An 11,612-nucleotide genomic window follows, 5' to 3' on the forward strand; every position below is an offset into this window, starting at 1 on the left:
GTCTATTCTGTGTTACTATACGTGGCTAAGGAATAGGTATTACCGCAATATCATCAATATGCCTTTGTTTTCATGGTGGACATTTATGTTGTAATTAAACCTTTTGAAACCTATGTATACCGGCGCGGTGTCTATTCTGTGTTACTATACGTGGCTAAGGAATAGGTATTACCGCAATATCATCAATATGCCTTTGTTTTCATGGTGGACATTTATGTTGTAATTAAACCTTTTGAAACCTATGTATACCGGCGCGGTGTCTATTCTGTGTTACTATACGTGGCTAAGGAATAGGTATTACCGCAATATCATCAATATGCCTTTGTTTTCATGGTGGACATTTATGTTGTAATTAAACCTTTTGAAACCTATGTATACCGGCGCGTTGCCTATCCTGTATTACTATACGTGGCTAAGGAATAGGTATTACCGCAATATCATCAATATGCCTTTGTTTTCATGGTGGACATTTATGTTGTAATTAAACCTTTTGAAACCTATGTATACCGGCGCGTTGCCTATCCTGTATTACTATACGTGGCTAAGGAATAGGTAGTACCGCGATGTCATCAATATGCCTCTGTTTTCTTGGTGGACATTTATGTTGTAATTAAACCTTTTGAAACCTATGTATACCGGCGCGTTGCCTATTCTGTATTACTATACGTGGCTAAGGAATAGGTATTACCGCGATGTCATCAATATGCCTCTGTTTTCTTGGTGGACATTTATGTTGTAATTATTTTTGTTTTACAACCTGGTATCTTACAAAGTGTATGGCCATGCATGAATCATCTATAGAACTGGTGTCTACGGGATTACTATATTACGGAGTTGTACCGTTAAGCATTATGACTTGATATAATGCATTATGACATGATAGCGGTAGCGCGCTAGATCGTCATAATTAACCACTAAATTTCACTAATTGTTATATGTCAAATATAGAGTCTCTGTTACGTACAAAATTAAACGTGAACTATTGCTAGTGTTTTATATTATTATATAATTTTCATAGAGCAATAATTGTTTCTATATGGCCGCTATTTGCTAGAACACTTTCGCAGCGGCAAGGAGATTTGCTCAAAATGAATTTTTACTTTTGAGTTAGAGTTCTGTAATATATTTCATGTTAATAAATTCTCGCGTTTTCTGTCAACAACAAGTTTTCTCTACTTTCGATACTTACGTAACATTCTGCGTTTCTCTGGCTGCACCTATCTCCTCCAGCTCCTCCCTCCTAGTTGTGGTGTGTGTGTGTGTGTGTGTGTGCGTGCGTGCGTGCGTGCGTGCGTGCGTGTACGTGCGTGCGTGCGTGCGTGCGTGCGTTACAAATAATTCTTGCTTTCTAATACTTTCTTTGTCTGTAGGAAGAGGCTTGTGGTTATGACGGTTGTACGACAAAAACTGCATTTCTTACTTTCAAAATCCCATCAATTGAAAAAAAAGAGTACAAAGGCTACCCGATCCCATTCTAGTCAGTGACTTAGCCAGATTAGTGCGTGGTGATTATTTTGTACGCGAAGAAACTTCATTCCTACGGCTTGGGCGCGTTAGCAATACTTTTTCCACCAGCACTGATAATATCAGGAGCGTATAATGACAAATATTGTCATTATGACAAAAATTTGTCATTATACGCTCCTGATAATATGTCATGCATCCGTCATCTGCCGATTGCATTGCGCCTATGTGATTAGTTTATACCTTTGTAGCGAGTCAGAGAAAAACATTATGGAACATTATACCCGTCTAAACCTGTCAGTTAAACTAATGAACCTTATAATGAAACAGAACTCCAGCTACGATGAAAACAACACGGGTAAACACAAAACGTGTGTAAAATGTGAAAATTAAACATGACGTGCAGTGTTTCTGCATATGAAAGCAATCTAAAACTGAAACGTAGAAAACAGAATACATCCAGAGATAAGATGAACATTTGCGATTGCAAATGCGCTGTACTTGAAAAGCAACAAAAAACTAACATTGAAACGGAAACTATGAACCTTACTCTTGCGAATGGGAAACGCTTAGCAGACTGCGTTGAAACGATAAGCGACTAATAGACTAAACACGAGTATTATTATACTTTCGTGTTTCACAGCCTGCGAGGGCGAATATCGCAAGCATGACCCGTCGACCAGACAGACAGGGAAATCTCATAACAAATTCTGAAACCACTATATAATCAGGAGTAAGATAATATAGGATCCTATATTATCTTACTCCTGATAGAATGCATACGCACTAAAGATGTATATGCATAAAAGATACGCACTACTATAGTATTAGTCGACAATGCTAACGATGGGATTCATAAAGGATTATGGAGCGGTATATAGAATGAATACTAAGACGCATGCTGAACATGCAACCACCAGGCAGAAGAGGAAGGGGGCGACCAAGGACAAGATGGAAGGACTGCGTACAGAATGACTTGAAGGAGAACGGATTGACAACACATGAAGTGGAGGATAGGAAAAAATGGAGGGGAAGAGTCCACTGCAGCGACCCGACTTGAGTGGGACTAGTAATGCGAAGGAAGAAGAAGAATATAGAATGAATACTAGAGAGAATGAATTGACGATGTAGGAGGGAGAGGAGTAACGGTAAATAAACGGAGGGGAGGAAAGGAAAGGTGGAGGTGGGTGGAGAAAACGTAAGCGGGATAATCGAGAGATTGACGATATATATATATATAGAGGAGAGAGCGAGGAGAGAGAGAGAGACAGAGAGAGAGAGAGAGAGAGAGAGATAGATTATAGAGCGAGGCGACAAGAGAGAGAGAAGAAAGAGAAGAGAGAAAGGCAGAGATCGTGTGTGTTGTTTTTTTGTCTGTGTGTGAGGTGTGTGTGTGTGGTGTGTGGTTGTGTGTGTAGAGCAGTATAGAGAAGGGAGAAGAGAGAGAGAGAGAGAGATCACGAGAGAGAAGAAGAAGAGAATGACGTAGAGTAGGGAGCGAAGGAGGGGATAAGAGAGAAAGGAGAATGTCGAGATATTGGATGGTTTTGCAAGGACCATTAGATGGGGGCAAAAAAATAAACGGGAGAAAGAAGAAACCACCAGAGAAAGGTGAGGTGAATATAGAATTGGTGTGAAAATAGAGAAAGGACGATAGTAGTGGTTGCTGTTCTTGAAATTATGTGTCTTCTTCAAAATGTGGGGGGGGGAGAGACGATGTATCATCTTTACTTAATGAAGTCTAATTTTCCTAAAGTGCTAAAATATTATTTGTCTATTTCAAAATCAGTTTTGCCTTTCATTTCTGATATTGTTTCCAGCTTCCAATTGGTTCCGTTCGTCTGAATCAATTCCGTGACACACATTTTAAACTAATTACGAATTTTGAAAGAAATGAATCTTTATTTCACATTAATAAAACCCCACCGGCGAGTGAATCCCGCTTCTCAATTGATTTACCGAAACAGAGCTGGTGACATCGAGATTTTCTCAGCGGAGTCGAAAGCAAAATCAGAAAAACCATAGGATAGTCATAGCGGATTTTGGGTTTTCGTCTGACATCGGTTTACCACTTGCGACTGATGCAGACTCTTACTTCATGTGTTCATATAATGAAGCATCAGTGCCAGAACTCATTACATTCTAATCCTCTTTGTTTGATGATGATGGTATTGTAGATGATGCATGCTATAACTAGCGGTGCGTCTGCCTCGAGAGATTCGACACCACGCACCGCGCACCGCGCGTCATGCACGCATGCAGCACACACACTATACATACGACACACGCACATACACGACTGCGCGTTATAGACGCATGCAGGCACACAACACATTATACATACACACCGCACATACACACGCCGCGTAGCACGCATGCAGCGCACACAACAGTATAAACATACAACACGCACAATACACACGCCGTGTATGCACGAGCAGGCACAACCACACTTATACATACACACACGCACTGTACACACCGCCGCGTATCACGATGTAGCGGCACCGACACATTGCTAGCTCACACACGCGCGCACACACTGCACACACCGCACACGCGGCGTATTGCACGCATGTAGGCGCGCACACACATAACATAGCTGCACACACCGCGCGCACGCCACGCCCACGCACACGCACGTATCACGCATTGCAGGCAGCACACACGTGCATAGCTCACACCACGCGCGCACACACGCACGCACCGCCACGCACTATCACGCATGTAGGCGCGCACACACATATTAAGCTACACATACGCACGCCACACACGCGGCACACGCACACGCACGTATGCACGCACAGGCACCACACACATATTTAATACACACACGCACACACACACGCGCCGCCGCGCACGTATGCACGCATGTAGTCCGGTACACACTATTACAATAGCTACACACGCTGCGCGCATCACCACGCGCACAACGGTATGCACGCACGTAGGCACGCATGTAAGCGCGCACACACACTTATATAGCTACAAAGCGCGCACACACGCACACACGCGCACCCAACGTATGCACGCAGCAGGCACACACGACATATACATACCACACGCACACAGCACCCACGGCTCCGCGCGCGCGCACGTATGCCACAGCATGTAGGCGGCGGACACAACATACAATAGCTACACACAGCCGGCCGCACACTCACGCTGCACACGCCGCACGCACGTACTGCACGCATGTAGGCGCGCACACACATATTTAGCTACACATACGCGCGTCACACACGCAACACGCGCACCACGTATGCACCGCATTTAAGGCACCAATACATCTATACACTTACACACACGCACACACGCGCGCGCCACTATGCACCGCATGTAGGCCCTGCACCACACATACTAGCTACCAACACGCGCACGCCACTACGCACACGCCTCGCACGTATGCACGGGGCGCGCACACAACATACATACTACACACACGCCACACAACACGGCACGCACGCCACGTATGCCACGCATTGTGAGGCGCACGCACACTCACTATACATAAGCTACACACACGGGCGCACACACCACTGCACGCACCGCGCGCACGGCATGCACGCATGTAGGCGCGCACAACCATACATAGCCTACGACTCGCCGCACACACGCACACGCACACGCCACGCGCAATGTATGCACCGCATGTTAGCGCGCACAGCACACATACATACGCTACAAAAAACACACACGCAGCGAGCGCCATACACATCACATAGCTACACACACACAACACGCGAGCGCCAGCATCACCACACTACACACACACACATCACGCACGACACACAACAGCGCCACACACGACCAGAATTACACACACGGCGCGCTCCACAAGCACACACACACGCTACACAAACACACACCACACACACAGCCGACAACGCACACACACACACACACACACCCATACACAACCACACACACACACGCACTGCGACACTCACACAGCATCATCCACACATAGCCACTCGCATACTACACGCACACACAGCACACACATCCAAAACACACAACACACACACAGACACACAACCCCAAACACACACACACACACAAAGCACATCACACACACGATCACCACATCACACACAACGATAAACAGCACACATCACACAACATCAATCACATACTACACTGTAATCATCACACATACTCAACCACCACACACACACACCACACCACACACACACACACACACACAGTACACACACACGACAAAACCTTCTGGGTGAGCGCGGATTCTTATCCGTGCCACTGTCTACACTACTCGCACACTGTCAGTTTTCCTCTCCAGAACAGATAAAGAGTCATTAGCGACCCTCTAATCCGGTGGCCAGCAGAGTTCAGAGTTCTTGTTAGCGTCTCGCCTCTCTCTCTCTCTGGCGAAGAGAGAACTGAGAGTAAGAGAGAGAGAGCAGAAGAGAGAGAGCGTACAGATTGAGAGAAGAGCAGAATGGGTCGCATCAGAAAAAAGAGTAGAAGAGAGAGCGAGAAGAGACAGAAAGTAAAGAAAACGAGAGAGAGAGAGGTAAAAAAAGAGACGAGATGAGAGTACGGGCGCCATGCAGGACCAGGCATTTTTGTACCTATAACTTGACAAAAAGATGATTTTTGTGAACACGAAAAACTCAATTCTGTCAAATCCGTCCCACAAAAACCCAATTTGTGAACACAAAACTCAATTCTGTCAAACCGGTCACAAAACTCAATCTGTCAAACCGTTCCACAAAACTAATTTTTATACAACAAAACTCAATCTCTGTCGAACCGGTTCACAAAACTCAATTTCTCTCTCGTTAAACACAAAACTCATTTCTGTGGATAACCGGTTCACAAAACTCAATTTTTAAACACAAAAAAAAACTCAATCAATCTGTCGAAACGGCGTTCCACACACAAACCTCAATTTTTGTAAACACAAAACTCAATTCTGTCGAACCGGTTCCACAAACTCGATTTTTGTTGCTCCATAATCATGCACACGCATGATAAGTAAGGTGTCTGCTACCATTGGTTTTTCTTGTTCTGTAGCTGTAGCCACAGATATGTTGTAGGTAGCCACGGATATGTTGTAAGTTAGCCACTAATATGTTGTAGCTGTAGCCACAGATATGTTGTAGGTAACCACTGATATGTTGTAGATAGTCACGGATATGTTGTAGAGCCACTAATATGTTGTTAGGCTGTGGCCCACACGATAATTGTTGTTAGCGGTGATCCACAAATTGTTGTAGTAGCACTAACTATGTTTAGCTGTAGGCCCACAAGATATGTTGTAGTAGCCACCTCGATATTGTTGTAGATAGTCACGGATATGTGTAGTAGCACTAATATGTTGTAGCTAGCCATTTATATGTTGTAGGTAGCCACTACTACCTGTCATTGATTACCCTGCCGCCTGCGTGCACTCACTATCACTTACCTCCTAATTACTAACGACATTGAATCAAGAGCTAAGAATACTGTGTAATAACTATAATGTATTGCTAGCTCTGGATTGAATCTATATAGTTACCGCCTCAACTACGCGGTTTATCAAACGATCGTTGCATCTGGTGTATGGTGTACGGTTTGTCAATTCAGTCCAACCATATGTCGGTTTACATAAACACGCCATATTTTCCGCCAACCATTACACCACCTGTAAAACGCCGCCAATCATATTATTATAAAACGCTTATCTACTTTACAGAAACACGTGTACATTTTTCCTACCAACAGATTCGCTGCAGCCACCGAACCACCAATTCCCACCACACTAGTTTGCCTAAACCAAAAACTATGACTAGTAGTTGGTCAGCGAACGATTACAAGGTATAGTTCTTGCGCCCATGGGCCCGTAAATCCCGGGGGGATGGGGGCATGCATCCCCCGCTCCTGAAGGGGGGGATGGCCTCGTAACAAATATCCCCTGAGATTCAAAAAAAAAAAAAACTCCTCCTCTCCGTGCCCCACTTGAAAGTTAAAGCCTAATATATGATAATTTGGAGACATGGCGACCTAAATCATTTCAATTACTGCAGGCGTCTACAGGGGAGGGTCCAGGGGGTCCGGACCCCCTCGCCTGGCTCGCGCAGAAAACGCATCTGAGGGGTCTAATTTCAAGAAATTTCCCCAGACCCCCCCCTTCGCAGTGATCATCCCCCCCCACTCCTCGGTTACGGATTTACGCCCTGGTCTTGCGCAGATCAACATGGTTTTTCCGCGCGCATGATGCAAACCTTTGACCTGCGCGCAATAACGTACGCCTCTGGAGCGCATATTATGCGGCCGCCGATCCGACACCCCCAACGGCCGCGCACGACCCCGCACACTCATGGCGCATTCTATCAAGAGCGTATAAAGAGATATTGAGTATTGGATTCTATACAACCGTTAGCCCCCTCCCCACCCCACCCCACCCTCACCACCATGGGCTATTAAGCTATGGGCCGTTGGAAAGGTACTAACGATCACTGAGCATGGGCGCAGATCATTGAGATTACGATTTCTTAAAATGCCTAGATAACATATAAACACATATGTCTTACTGCTGTGGTCTTCTGTGAAGTTTGAGTTTATTGATGTTTACGAATAGTTTATTACATTACCTAAAAATATACGCGCCGTATCTGCTCATAGACTAATATACGGCACGGCTATGGACGCGTTAGAAAAAGTGTACCCTATATATAGACTACCATAGGCGCAAACGATTTCAGTGACTATTTTTAAAACATTCTACGATACATATAAAAACACATGTCGTTAGCTATAATCACCGTGAGTTTGTTAAGCACGAATAGTTTAATTAATTACCAAAAACCTATAACGGCGCGGATATCGCTCTCATAGGCCTAACACTTACGCCACGGCTTATAGACCTCGGTAGACAAAGTGTACTAAACTATCATATGGCGCGAGCGAACTTGACGTTACGTTTTCTACAATTCTACGATACATATACGGGACACATGTTAGTTTACATTAACGTGTGAAATTTGACATTTCGGGAAAAAATCTCACAACGTGCGGAATTTTTGTCTAATGCAGCCGATAACCGCGGATATATTATGCGTAAAATAAACGTATTTTCCGCCTGCTTCAATTAACACTCAAAAATTTACAGCACGACCATCGTGTTTCATAGGGGCTGGGGGTACGCCACGTATGGTGTTTCACCGCGGTGCCAACAACATCTGATCTATCTATATTAACTATATCTCCTGAACACACCATACAAATCTTATCCACACACGTCACACACATCTATCCACACGTAAACACACATCTATCCACAACGTAATACCAAATCTATCCACCCCGTAACACACATCTATCCACACGTAATACCAAATCTATCACACAACACACATTCTATCCACACGTAATACAATAATCTATCCACACGTTAACCACACATCTATCCACACGTAATACAAATCTATCCACACGTAACACACATCTATCCACACGTAACACACATCTATCCACACGTAATCAAGAAATCGTTATCCAACACGTACAACATCAACATCTATCCACACGTAGATACAAACTAGTCCAAGCACGCTAATACACATCTATCCACACGTAATAACAAAATCTACACTCACGTATACACACATCTATTCCAACGTACACACATCTATCCACACGTAATACACATCTATCCACACGTAATACACATCTATCCACACGTAATACACATCTATCCACACGTAATACACATCTATCACACGTAATACAACATCTCACCACACGTAAATAGCACACTATCCACATCCTAATACCAACATCCTATCACACGATATACACATCTAATTCACACCGTAATAACACATCTATCCACCTACGTTAACACACGATCTTATTCCATCACGTAACACACATCTTATCCAACTTAATACAACATCTATCACACGCTAATTACACATCTTATCTACACGTTAAACACACATCTAATCCACACGCAATACACATCTATCACGCGTACATACACATATCACAGCGTAATACAACATCTATCCACACGTAATACCCACCATCTATTCACACGTAATACACAGCTGTCCACTACGATTAAATACACATCTATCCAACGTAATACACATCTATCCACACGTAATACACATCTATCCACACGTAATACACATCTATCCACACGTAATACACATCTATCCACACGTACAATACACCATCTAGATTCCACACGTAATACACATCTATCCACACGTAATACACATCTATCCACACGTAATACACATCTATCCACACGTAATACACATTTTCCACACGTCAATCACATCCTATCCACACTAAGTAACACATCTATCCATACGTAATACACATCTGAACACATATCAAACGATCGCTGCATCTGGCGCATTGTTTCGCTGCGCACCAACACATCAGAAGAGTGTGTAATATAGATCTGTCTGTATTGTAAACTCCTGAACGCATCTATTATACAGACGTAACGCACATCTGTTCACGCGTACATAGCGTGTCGTGATCGAATTCAATTTCGAGATTCAGCGCGTCGTATAGGTTATATCAAGGGCTAATAATACACTGGCTCCTATTATTATTACTAGCTCTTCATTGTACCTCCGAGTAGGAGAGTATACTTATAGAAAGCTAAAATTACACTAACTAATGTGGCGCGGTATTTTTACGGCCGACATCTGTCAAAATTGCTATATTGCGCAGAGTTATATCGCGATGCATGACCCGATTTCATGATGAAACACTGATACAAGTTGCCACACTTACAATTAGTCACGCCAAGGCTTATACACAATTATACCATAGACACAGCAGTTCTAATACCAGCGCAAGCTGTACGGATATAGTCTTTTTCTTGCAAACGCACGTTAACACATATTAAAGGATACAGCCCTTCCCGCAATGGTTGTCTTTTATATTTACTTCCGCAATATGTGGCTATGTAACGCCTGATTGCCAAAGCGGGCTCAAGCCACGTGCAAGAGGCAATCCCTGCACTGTTCTCCACTTGTGTGTTAGTTCTACACAGCTGCTTCATATATACACCACCTCATCCACGCCCGCAAATTTATCTTTTTCCAGTGTATAAACATAGTAGACCATAAATACAACCCAATTATATATATATAATATATTATATATATGATATATATATACTATATTATAAATGTGTCTATTCAATACCCTTTATATCAATACGCCCTGATAATATAGTTGCATTATAACTAAGGATAATCATCGAGCCTTTGATAGCATATTAAAACTATATATCACTCGAGAACGTGCGACTCCTCTCTCTTATACTACCCGATATAATACCCACACTATGGACTAATTACTGGTCTGCGCGTTTTCGGCGAATAAGCTATCTCGCGTCTCGATACACCAAATCCCCTTCTTATCCGCGCACTTCCTATGACGAGTCGGGTATCTCTCGACATTTCACCTCCATCGCTTGCCTCCTCTCTCTCGTCTCTGACTGCAGTAATACGTTTGAAGGATGCCCAGGCCCTTATTAACGGAGATTAGATTACCTACACGACATTAACGGCGTGTGCGATACACTCGTCCACGGCGCCTAGGCGGCCCTGCTGCGCTGTAGCAACCAGCGCTTGCCGATACACGTTGAATATCGGATGAGATACAGTGATAAGTATTGTGATATGATATCGTGATATCAGCTAATACTCGTGGTGGATATCGTGATAAGAATCGTATACTGATATCGTGCATATCGCTGTATATCCGTTGTCGAGTATATCGTAGATAAAGATATTGTGGATTACTGATATCGTATAATCCTGATGATCGTGGTGAGACATTCGTGATATCGCTGATATCATTGATATTCATTCGTGATAATATGATATACGTGATACTGCTGATATCGTGGTGAGATATCTCGAACCCGGCCGGTAATAAACGACCTTAACAATCTGGGCTTACACTCTACACAGCCTGGGGTGTCTCTTTACTCCTTGCTTTAACTCGTCTTTATGTTGAGGTCGGATAGATCAAATAGTTTGTGAGTTTTCAATAGAAGTGAGGATCTTATTAGGCCGATTATATCGCCCAGGGGTGGGACCCCAGGCGAGTTCAATACACCGGTGAGAGAGCCGTATTTATACACTGGTTATATGGGATAGTGTTTAGAG

Source organism: Priapulus caudatus, unplaced genomic scaffold (genome assembly GCF_000485595.1).
Source record: "Priapulus caudatus unplaced genomic scaffold, Priapulus_caudatus-5.0.1 Scaffold261, whole genome shotgun sequence".
NCBI lineage: Eukaryota > Metazoa > Priapulida > Priapulimorpha > Priapulimorphida > Priapulidae > Priapulus > Priapulus caudatus.